Raw genomic sequence first — 11,581 nt, forward strand, 5'->3', positions numbered from 1 at the left:
GTGATTTTAGGGAAAATTCTAGGGCTAGTTAGGAAGGGGACATTATTGTTTTTTGGGTGTTTTTTAGTCTGTTTTTTACCTGATACGCTTTATGTGTGCCAGCAGTGAGATTTCCACATGGACTAGTCAACTTTTTGGCAAGTAGTCGCTAATTTCTTAGCCAATACTTGCCAAAAATTCAGGGAGTATTTCTGGTGATTTTTTTATGCAATTACTCAGCATGAGAAAAAGTTGGCAAGTACTCACCAAGTCTGCTATCTATTCCTATGACTCTGCTCAAGCATTGGATGGATGCACCTACCTATGTATGTCAAGACATGGACAAATAATATATACCAATGAAAAGGCTTCTTCTAAACCTATGCAACCTTTAATAAATTATGACATTCGAGGATAGGCATCGCTGTGAGAGATTGACAATTGAGTTCTTTTGTATTGAACTGTAGTTAAAAGACAAAACACTTAGAAAATCCCTTGGAAACCACTTACTACAAGATTCCCAATGATATGCATATAAAATTCGTACAAAAGAGATCTTGTGGAATATCACATGCATGCATTGCAAAATTTGATAAGTTGAGTTATTGAGAGTTTTTTACATTTTTAAATGCATTTATGGTGGGAAACAAACACTTTCCTTAAAGTAAAACTATGAATGTACTTCAGCGTACCTGTTTAAAACTGTTTGAAGCAGCCTCATTACCACTGGCCATGGACTGTGCTTTGGATCTGACAAGCTTTGGCTTTAAAAAATAATCATCTGATCATCCAATTATAAGAGAATACCCATCCATTACTTTGTCACCTGGTGCATTTGAGTTTTTGTCAAGAGGAGCTGAGATGCTCCAAGATAGCTCAACTCTAAAAGCCTCTGCCAGAATGAAGCATAATAAAGTTATTTCAGAAACAGCATTAGGCTCTTAATGTAGATTTCAAAAGTGCCAATAAATTTATAATAAAATTCACAAACTTTCTTACTTTTGCATTCATCTTTTAGTAAATAAATTCACAAATGTTTTCCCTTACATGCACTCCTTCAGATCTAATAGCCTCAAGATGATCAGCTGTTTTTTAGACTATTTCATTGAGAGAAAGCTCCCCAAATGTGGCCGTAAAGCTGCAAAATGCAATAATCACTCATGTTTAAGGTCTTCAGACTGTATAGAGACTTTATTACAAAAAATAAACATAAAAAACTGATAAGACTATTTTAAGGTATACCCTACTGCCATCTCAGCTGCTTTGCTGACACTTGCATCACAATGAATTTTCATCTAATTTCCGTTGCCTGTTTCTCCACTGTCAACATTTTTACCCTTATCAAACTTAAAATTCTCTCCATCTCAGCTGCTTTGCTGGCACTTTCATCACAAAAAAATTTCATCTCATTTATGTTGCCTGTTTCTCCACTTTCAACATTTTTAACCTACTCAAATTCAAAATTTCCTCCATCACTTTTATTGCTTAATGTAAATACCTGTTGCATCTGCTTGAGCATTCTATCAAAAGCAGCTTTATCTTCCCCCAGAAGTCTTGTTCTTGTTCTACTCCATAGTAATTCATAATGATTTGACAAAGTTTCCAGCTTCTGAAAATAAATTGAATTTTTTCAGATCCTTACACAGTACTCAATTGCAGTTTTAGAAAAAGCCATAGTATGGTAGCAAATTACCTCCAGCTGCTAAGGACCTCCATAAATGTAGAAGCATCGACCAAAAGTGGCTTCTTCTGAGCATTATTCCTCAGTTTCACCTTGCTCAATCTCCCAGTCATCTTTTTCAATATCAATACCTGTATCTGTGGCTAGCAGATCTATAGTCTCTTTACCAACAAATTCAAAAACCTGTATTCTCTTCCCAGTAAGTGCCTTTCTACTCTGACAGAACCAGAACACACATCATTTAATAGATGTGCATGCTGAGCATTAGAAGACTTTCAAAAATTTTGAAAAAAAATGCAACCCATCTCTAACAAAGTTGGACCCAGAGAGCTGACCATAATAGATAGGCCATTTTGCTGAAAAGAATCAGCAAGATTTAACAGCAGAATTTTCAATCCTGGAATCCAAGAACCAATAGCATAACATTCAAATTGTATTAACATGAGCTATTAAGTATGATAAAGTTACAGTTGTCTCATTGAAAGAAAGGAATCTAGATAAACAAATATAACAAGAACTTAATTTAAAAAAATCCCAATCTTGTGAACATTCTTTGCAAATTCAGAATTTCTTTTGACATTAAGAATTGATTACAGATTTTGGAGAACAAAGAAAATAACTTGCTGCCAATAACTTAGCAACAGAGATGACACTGAGATTACAAGGATGTGGCTGGTTTTGGGTACTTTTGGGTAGTTTTGAACCAATTAAAAATTAAAACTAAAATTGATCAATATTTGTGTTATAGAAATCTTAATTCAAAGTATAACAGGTCTGCATTTTAAAATATTTAGTTTGGTACATAAAATCAAAACAAAATTGTTTTTATTTGCACAAAATAATGTAAGTTGAAAGGCATTGATCCAAGATTCCAAAGGATTCAAGAGCTCAAACAGAGGATTCCATGAGAATCAGAAATAACAGACCAGAAGAACAGGACTGCGGCCATGGCAGTGTCTGTCGATAATGCAACCACAGCAGCTTCCAGGTCAGATCAACAACTGCAGTAGTGACCCCTGACTATGTTAATCCAGAAAGAGAAATGTTTGGACACCATTTCATCCCCAGCAACAGAAAGATTACTTTACAGCTAGAGAACCTTCTAGCAACTTTAAAAGAATTCATAAAAGGAGGTTGAAATAACTGCTTGGATCATGGAGGATTTGGAAATATTGTAAAAAGTGAGGAAACTCTGTTATTCATAATTATAAGGAGATTGACAGAAAGTAGAGAGTAGATATTGCTACACACACTACTTGTACTTCTTCCAAAGTAATAGAACAAGGTACCAAGGCATTTGTCATTACCACTCATTTTGGTTTTTCCATCGTGGTGCTTCCAGGATAAAAACTTGGGAGTTTCCATTACTATTTCGCAACTCAAATTTGTTTGTGTTCACAATATTTAATCAAGAATCTAAGGCTTCTAGGAAGAATGGGAGGTGTTATGGAACAGCAAGTAAAATGCTCTAATCTCAAGGCTTATTGCACACTTGTGCAGGGCCAAGAAAGCAAAGTAAAAGGATATTTAATTGTTGAAGACAAAGAGGCTCTATAAATGTAAGATGATTCCAAGTGAGCACTTGCGGCTATTTTCTTGACACGAATGGTAAAATTTGAAATCATTCAGGGAAGCTCTTAGTTCATTAATAATTAATTAAAGTAGACCTGTTCATAAAGCACTGAAATAAAGCTTTCAGTCATACAAAGAACTACCATGCACAGTAATAGCCCAGGTCCAACTACAACTTTTCCTGGTAATTTATGTAAAGAAAGGATAATAGATACAAATGGAGACTCAAGGGGATATAACTACTTCAAAAAACATGCTCCAGAAAAGAGTGCTCACCATCATCTTTCCATGTCAATGAAAATCCAAAAAGTCCATTATCAAAAAGAATCCTATTAATTAACTGGGATAACCTAGGAACAACCATTGGGTAGTGTAAACATATCCTTCAGATGCAGAAAATGGCACCAATTCAGCTATCTGGAAAAACTATCTTCCCTATTCCAAAAGTAAAGAAGTAGAAGAAAATACCTTGAAGTGTAGGGAAGAAGCATAGTGTTACGATTACTAGTCAGACTAGATGAAAAATAACAAGCTGATTTTTCACTTGGATTCGGATTCTGCAGAAAAACTGACCAAAACTCAAAAAAATTGCAATTATATGTATTATAGTTTTTATTTTAAACCTTCCAGTTGATTTTCCATTGTTTTCACAGACTCGACTGAGAATCATGAATCTCAAATGTCAAACTTGGCCAAGTTTGCAAGCCTCGGCTACAGATTCACCGACCCTAATTCAGACTTGCCAAGAGTTGCCACGTAGAAACACAGATATCAGGAAAGACACAAGGAGACACAAGATAAGCTATATTCCACTGCATTTCAGCAACAAGGTTGTCCAAACAAATGGACGTATTTCAACATAGGCAGTCTAGGGCCCATTTTGTGAGGACATCAAGGAGAGAACTGTATGTACGTATGTATAGATACATATACATATATGTATATGTATGTGTATGTACATATATGTATGTATATGTATATGTATATGTATATGTATATGTATGTGTGTGTATACAGTATATATATGTATGTATGTATGTATGTATGCATATATATATCAATATATATATGCATACATACATACATACATGTATGCAAATATACATATATGCATATAGATGTACATATATATGTAGAGATACATATACATATACATATGTGTGTGTGTGTGTGTTTGTGTGTGTGTGGCAATCTCAATGGTACAGTATAGATCCAAATAAGAAGTTTTCATTTCTGCAAAACCCCCACTATACATATATACATGTGTATGTGTACATAGATACGTGTACATATATTGTTCGTGGTGGGGGCTGCGGGTTTACTAAAATTTCTACAAGTTTAACTATATAGCGCCAGTGTTTATATATAGTTAAGACAGTGACAACAATAAAAATATAAATATTAGAGAATTAAGACTGACATGCAACAAAAGCAGTATAGCAACAATAAACATATCATGATTCAGATTCATAGGTGAAGGCAAGTTTATATCTCTAAACAGTGACAGCGGTATAACTACAACAGCAATAAAAAATTAAGACAGTAACAGCAGTATAACCAATCCTCAAGATCCACTAATGAGCATCTACAGTCCCCAACTCATAATGACAAAATAATATCTTCGATACAGTCAAAAAAAATTCAATAAATCAGGTGTACAAAGTCAATAATCAAGTGATATTCAGCAAATGAGTATCTAAAGTCACTGAAAAGTGAAACCTTTAATACAATATCAAATAACAGAACCAAGCCATAGCTACAATGGTACAATCTATCAAAAGATATAGTCAATAAATACTGTACATTGATACAAAATGACAGCCAAATGAGTACTTTATGGTGATACAGAATCATAGTTAAATGAGTATTTGCCACTAAATATAAGTAATGTAGCCTATAAGTAAATTCTCTTCATAAATTATGCAAATACTCTTTTCTCCCAGGGATGCTCAGGACGCCTGAACATCCCTAGCATGGTCAAGGGGGCATCTCAGCCATTCCAAGCTGTCCTTGGGTTGTCCAAACTCCCTTGCCATATCAGGAACAGCATTTGCCTTGTGATATTTTAACTTTCTTAAAAGATTTGAGGGCGGCCAGGTTGCGTCCCCTACAATCCCACCACCTCAAAAACATGAAAAGAAATAAAGACACTGGTTATAGGGTCAGGGATGCATCTCCATGGAACACAGAAGATAAGCCCAGATGAAAAGGTAAAACACTTCAGCACCGAAGTACGAGAGCATCCAGAAAATAGCCCAACACAGCTAAAATAAGTTTAATTTGAAATATCTTTGTTCTACAACAACTAAGTACCCAAGATAGTGGGGCATAAAATGGAAAATGAAGTGGAACAGAAAGTACCATTGATAGTATAGAAAAACAAAAGATAAATAGTACAATATCTCATGGGAAAACCAAGTAGTTCTATTGAAAACACAAGAGAGGGGATCAATAAATAATAGTTAGAGAAATAGAGTAGCATCAACACAACCTTAACAACATAGAAAAGCTATGAAATTCAGCGACTGTGTGCTATGAATGCTCTGAACTGTTGAGTTGAAGTAAAAGTAATAGTTAAAGTGGCAGGTTCCCCACACAAATTAAAAAAAGCAAATCCTGGGACTGTGGTATCCTAAGCTTCATCCATTGCTACTTGATTTTAGTGCTTGGTAAGGCATTAGGCAGTAATAAGAAGATTAAAAATATAAATGTCATTGTTAAATAAATGTCCATCAGGTAAGCAGGCAGAGGATTTGCTAGAGAAGAGGCATGGAAAACCAAATTATGCCACTAGAGGTAGAAAAGAACTTCACCTATTGTTAAGGATTAAAAGAACGTAGACGTGCTAAGATCATACAGACTTGAACAAGATCACCATTGTGAATAGACATCCAGTATAGCAGAATGATGATTTGTTGGACCAACATCAGCATTCTAAATACCTCACAAAGATGTACTTCAAATTTAGGTACCATCACGTGTCTATGAATAAAGAGATACGAAAGACAACCTTTAAAACAAAATAGTCTATTTTGTATATATCAATGGTTGGTACTTCCTTTTAGTTTGTGATACTTACTACATTTATGAGATTCATGAATAGTATATTAAGAACATTCATAGATAAGTGCATCGATGCATCTACACAATATTTTAGTTTTCAGTTTCTACATGGAAACTTGAACAATTTCACCACTGTAAATAAGCATGCGCTATACCAGAATGATTATTTTTTAGACCAACATCAGCATTCTAAATACTTTACACAGTTGTATTTCAAATTTAGGTACCATCAAGTGTATATGAATCAAAAGATATGGAAGACAACCTTTAAAACAAAATAGGATCTATGTTCCTTTTAGTTTGTGGTAGTTACAACATTTATAAGATTCATGAATAGTGTATTGTGACCATTCGTGGATAAGTGTATTAATGTATCTACTCAATATTTTAGTTTTTATTTCCACGTGGAAATAAAATCCAACTCATTTAAAGCAAGTCTTTCAAGTGTTGAAGGAAAAACAACTTTTATGCAATATGAAGAAGTGAGAGTTTGCAAAGCAAACCACTAGTCTATTTGAGATGTGGATGAAAAAGGTGAATTAAGAGCTGATCTAGCAAAACTTGAGGATATTACAAACTGGCCCATGCCTAAGAATAATATAGAATTTAGAAACAAGTAGCTTTGTTGTAGATCAGTGCATGAGGGTCTCCATTCGTTCATTCTCTACACTAGCAAATACCTTGCATGATATTGCTTAAGTGGCAAGAGTTTTAATTCATACCGGTGCTTTGAATTCGGTGAAATATGAAATCAGACATGCATAAATGCTTGCTGCGCCTAGTTTGCAACAAAAATTCCAAATGAAAATGAATGCTGGTGAGTTACATAATGAGGGGCAAATTCATTCCATAATGGTCAGGACATTATAGCTACTTAAAGATTCACACCTTGACCCTTGGTACTTGTCTCACATATCAAAAGCGTGCCCCCAACTCTAAGACCCATACGGAAACATCCCCAAACAATAGGATACTTCAGATGAAGGTTTTTTCATCTTTAGACAAATTACAAGAGATTTTCCTCGAGTGCTAATATGTGGTTGAGAAAAGCTAAAAAAGCTACAGAAACACACTAATAGGCATGTAACTTTCTTTTTCTTATATATTATTTACAAGCCTTTAGAAAATGTTTTCTTATTGAATCTCATAGCGATAATAGTAAGAAGAGAAACGTTAATAAAGCTTAAGATGCATGCATAGCACTAAAAATAAAACAAATGCACTAGGGCAAAATAGCTATCTCTAAATATAGAATTACCTGATTATTTTCCAAATCCTAAACAAATTGACACAGGATTGCTGTGACCTACATCTGGTAAGGATAGCCGCATTTTAGTGTACAGTTAATAATGTCATAAGACAAAATGACACAGACATTAACTATAATATTTCAAACCCCGAACAAAACTTTAGGTTTCTACAAAAATATATCAAAGTTAAATGAAGAAAACATCATAAAAAATAGCTGCATTAAGAAAAATAGCCCAAGGATCTACAGGTACACCATTACACGAGCAAAAACGAAGACAACACAATAACTAAAATCCTTCCAAAACCCTTGACTATAATAGATTTTCCAGCTACTCGACTAGAATTTATTCTAAACTTAGAAAGAAGATATGAAGAAGAGAAGTATTTTCATTGCAATCTAAGAAATCTTCATAAACATAACGAACAAAATATTGCTTCAAAAGAGAAACACATTATGCTAACCCTGTTATTTCGGCTAAATTTACCCAAGAAAAGCAAATCACATACCTACAGTTAGAAGACAAATAAAATGGATATAACATTACTCTAAAACCAGAGCTAGAGCTGATGCTTCTACATTGTCTGAAGCATATCTTTGCTAATTTGGCAAAGACAAATGCAAACAGAACCTTCGGAGGAAAAGTGCTCAGAAAGCTACAAATCTTGTAAATGGTTACCTATTTCAGCGCCAAATTTATCCGCGAGAACCTTCTGTAGCGTAAAGAAAAACAAAAGACCAGCTCGCCAACTTAAACTTAGAAAAGAAAATATGAAGAAGAGAAATATTTTTTATTTGCAATCTAAGAAATCTTCATAAACACAACGAGCAAGACATTGCTTCAAAAGAGAAACACGTTATGCTAACCCTGTTATCTCGGATATATTTACCCAAGAAAAGCAAATCACATACCTAGAGTTCGAAGAAAAATAAAATGAATACAACATTACTCTAAAACCAGAGCTAGAACCGACGCTTTTACATGCTAATTTAGCAAAGAAAAATACAAACAAAACCTTCGGAGAAAAAGTGCTCACAAAGCTACAAATCTTGTAAATGGGTACCTATTTCAGCGACAAATTTAACCGCGAGAACTCTCGGTAGCTCGCCAACTTGAACTTAGAAAAGAAAATATGAAGAAGAGAATATTTTCATTTGCAATCTATGAAATCTTCATAAACATAACGGGCAAGATATTGCTTCAAAAGAGAAACACGTTATGCTAGCCCTGTTATCTCGGCTAAATTTACCCAAAAAAGGCAAATCACATACCTACAGTAAGAAGACAAATAAAATGGAGGTAAAATTACTCCAAAACCAGAGCTAGAGCCGATGCTTTTACATTGTCTGAAGCATATCTATGCTGCTCTAGCAAAGAAAAATGCAAACAAAACCTTCGGAGGAAAAGTGTTCAGAAAGCTACAAATCTTGTAAATGGGCACCTATTTCAGCGCCAAATTCAAAAGACCAGCTCGCCAACATAAACTTAGAAAAGAAAATATGAAGAATAGATATATTTTCATTTGCAATATAAGAAATCTTCATAAACATAACGAGCAAGATATTGCTTCAAAAGAGAAACACGTTATGCTAACCCTGATATTTCGGCTAAATTTACCCAAAAAAAGCAAATCACATACCTACAGTTAGAAGAAAAATAAAATGGATGCAACATTACTCTAAAACCAGAGCTAGAGCCGATGCTTTTACATTGTCTGAAGCATATCTATGCTAATTTAGCAAAGAACAATGCAAACAAAATCTTCGGAGGAAAAGTGTTCTGAAATGGGTACCTATTTCAGCGCCAAATTTATCCGCGAGAACCTTCTGTAGCATAAAGAAAACCAGAAGACTAGCTGGCCAACTAGTTTAATTTAAAACAAAATAATACTCAAAACCGAATTGCTTTGGCATGTATAACGGGATGTAAACCCCTGAACGCCAGTAGTACGGTCCGAACGACCGGCTACAGCAGGTTCTTGACATGTGGCACTGGCAGGATTGGACACGAATTGGCATATCGCCCAATTTGCCTTATAATTGACCGAGATTAAAAGAAGCGTAAATAGAATCGGACGGCTACAAAAGAAGAGGTGCCCTGTGCCGTTGGATGGGGTGATGGAGCTTAAAACTCTTAATTGTAATTAATGAAACGTAATAGACATTGTTTATCAGAAGCTTATTTCTGTGTTCATATTATTTTTTTCCTTATTTTTAACTTTCTAAGGATCATTCCAATTTATATCCTTATGCTTATAATGAACTATTGAAATTCGTCTACATTAATACATTGTGATGTCAACTTTCAGAATGAGAGTTCTATTACATCATTTTCAAAAGAGAAGATAGATTTGGAGATTTCAACTTTCAAAATGAGAGTTCTATTATAGGATGCTCAAAAGAGAATATAGGTTTTGAAAATATAGTTTAGATAATATATAAACAATCTAATTCTATGATGGACATAAACATTAATAATGATAAGGAGTGAAAGAAGGTTGATCAAAAATTTAAAGTTTGAATTTGTCAATAATGAGCAACTTGGTCTTGATGTTATTTTTGTTGGAAATATGTTTGACCATAGCTTAGACGTTGTATATGTAGTGAAAAATTTTATATGATTCAAATCTTCACTAGAAAGGGTATTGCCAGGTTTTCAAAATCCTTAGATCGCCAATCTTATTGTTTGAGGTCTTGAACTAAGTCCTTAGATATTATATCAATGCACTAGGAGAGATTGTCAATCTTATTGTTTGAGGTCTTGAACTAAGTGTTGATATTGGCAATTTATAATATATTTGGTTAGCTCTTTGTTGTCATTCAATGACTTTTGTAACCTAGTTGATAAGTCAATCATCTAAAAGAGAATGTCCGCATATGTTTATTGTATTTCAAATTTATGAGAACTAAAATTTTAAGCAAAAATAACACATCTATATTTTCACATAAACCATAAGATAACTTGATGACAAGTTTCAATGGAAACATTCTTTAACGTAATGATACCAAGAGGGATAACCTTACAATTGGGAAAAATAACAATGACACAATCATGGATGAAGGGTTCAACTCAAGAACTATCTAATCATACGACCTTAACATGAAATACTTCTAAGATTCAGACAACAAAATGAAAACACACAAGGTATGAGTAAAATGGTGATTTTATTGATTTATACTATGAAATACATTAAAAATATTTGTCATAAGGGTTATGAATAGCATAATATTATAGTCTTGAGTTACAGTGAAATGCAAACACAATTTACTGTGCAATTCTAGTTAGCCAATAATTTTAGATTTAAGTGTGTAGAATTTTTGTCATTGAGAATCTTGACATCTTTTGAGGAAAATTGGGTCTACTAACTTATTCAAAATTTTAATTTTGAGCTTCTCTAGATAATTGGATTTGAAGTAAAGTTCCCTCCCATGAAGAGTATAAATTAAAATCATCAGATTTCCAAAATCCATAATGTTAGCTAGCCAATTTTTTGGATTTGACTATAGAATTTTTTCCATTAATAATCTTGACATCTATTGTGTGGTTCCTCAAATGAAAATCTTGTGAGAACATGTAGTATGTGATGCTATTTAATATTGTGAACTTTTAATCTGCTACTAAACATGAACTAGTACTAAACTAACTCTTGATTATGTGAAATGAATGTTCTTTTATAGTAAGGGTATGTGCACAAAGATGGTGGTCAGAAAAGTGGACACCACCCAAAAAAACATGAAAAAACAAGCAGCACGTATGCAGTTCTAAAGTTTGAAATCATCGCATACGCGCTTAGGTTTGTTGTTCCCAAGCCTAAAAAAAAGATACTACGTACACGTTGTCTTTAGGAAAGTGAGCGCGTGCGCACTGCTTTTAGGAAAGTGAGTGCATACACGCTCATAAGCCCTAAAAAAATGTGTATGTGGTACCTGTCAAAAAAATAAAATTAAAAAGAACTGGGTCTTATTTTCTCGTGACTACGGTGTTTTTTCCTCCTTTTCCTCCACGAAATTGCGAACGAGATGCTACATTTCTCCAC

The 11,581-nt window shown here is 33.9% G+C and overlaps 1 long non-coding RNA gene across 12 annotated transcripts in view; it reads right to left on the reverse strand.

The window, feature by feature from the left end:
* The window catches only part of LOC131063806 (uncharacterized), a 54,224-nt gene extending 45,913 nt beyond the window's left edge, over positions 1-8,311 (reverse strand). For 6 of the 12 annotated variants that reach the window (XR_009111145.2, XR_009111148.2, XR_009111146.2 and 3 more), the window contains exons 1-8: positions 8,224-8,308; positions 7,554-7,607; positions 1,996-2,057; positions 1,673-1,876; positions 1,478-1,588; positions 1,222-1,361; positions 1,027-1,117; positions 672-871 (exon numbers count right to left, since the gene is read on the reverse strand). This is a non-coding gene — a long non-coding RNA (uncharacterized LOC131063806). Of the gene's footprint in view, positions 1-671; positions 872-1,026; positions 1,118-1,221; positions 1,362-1,477; positions 1,589-1,672; positions 1,877-1,995; positions 2,058-7,553; positions 7,608-8,223 lie in introns of all 12 variants that reach the window. The other 6 variants (XR_009111153.2, XR_009111159.2, XR_009111155.2 and 3 more) reach the window with 4 other exon arrangements.
* Between the last annotated feature and the right edge of the window lie 3,270 nt (positions 8,312-11,581).

This window comes from Cryptomeria japonica, chromosome 8 (genome assembly GCF_030272615.1).
Source record: "Cryptomeria japonica chromosome 8, Sugi_1.0, whole genome shotgun sequence".
In the NCBI taxonomy this organism is placed as follows: Eukaryota; Viridiplantae; Streptophyta; class Pinopsida; order Cupressales; family Cupressaceae; genus Cryptomeria; species Cryptomeria japonica.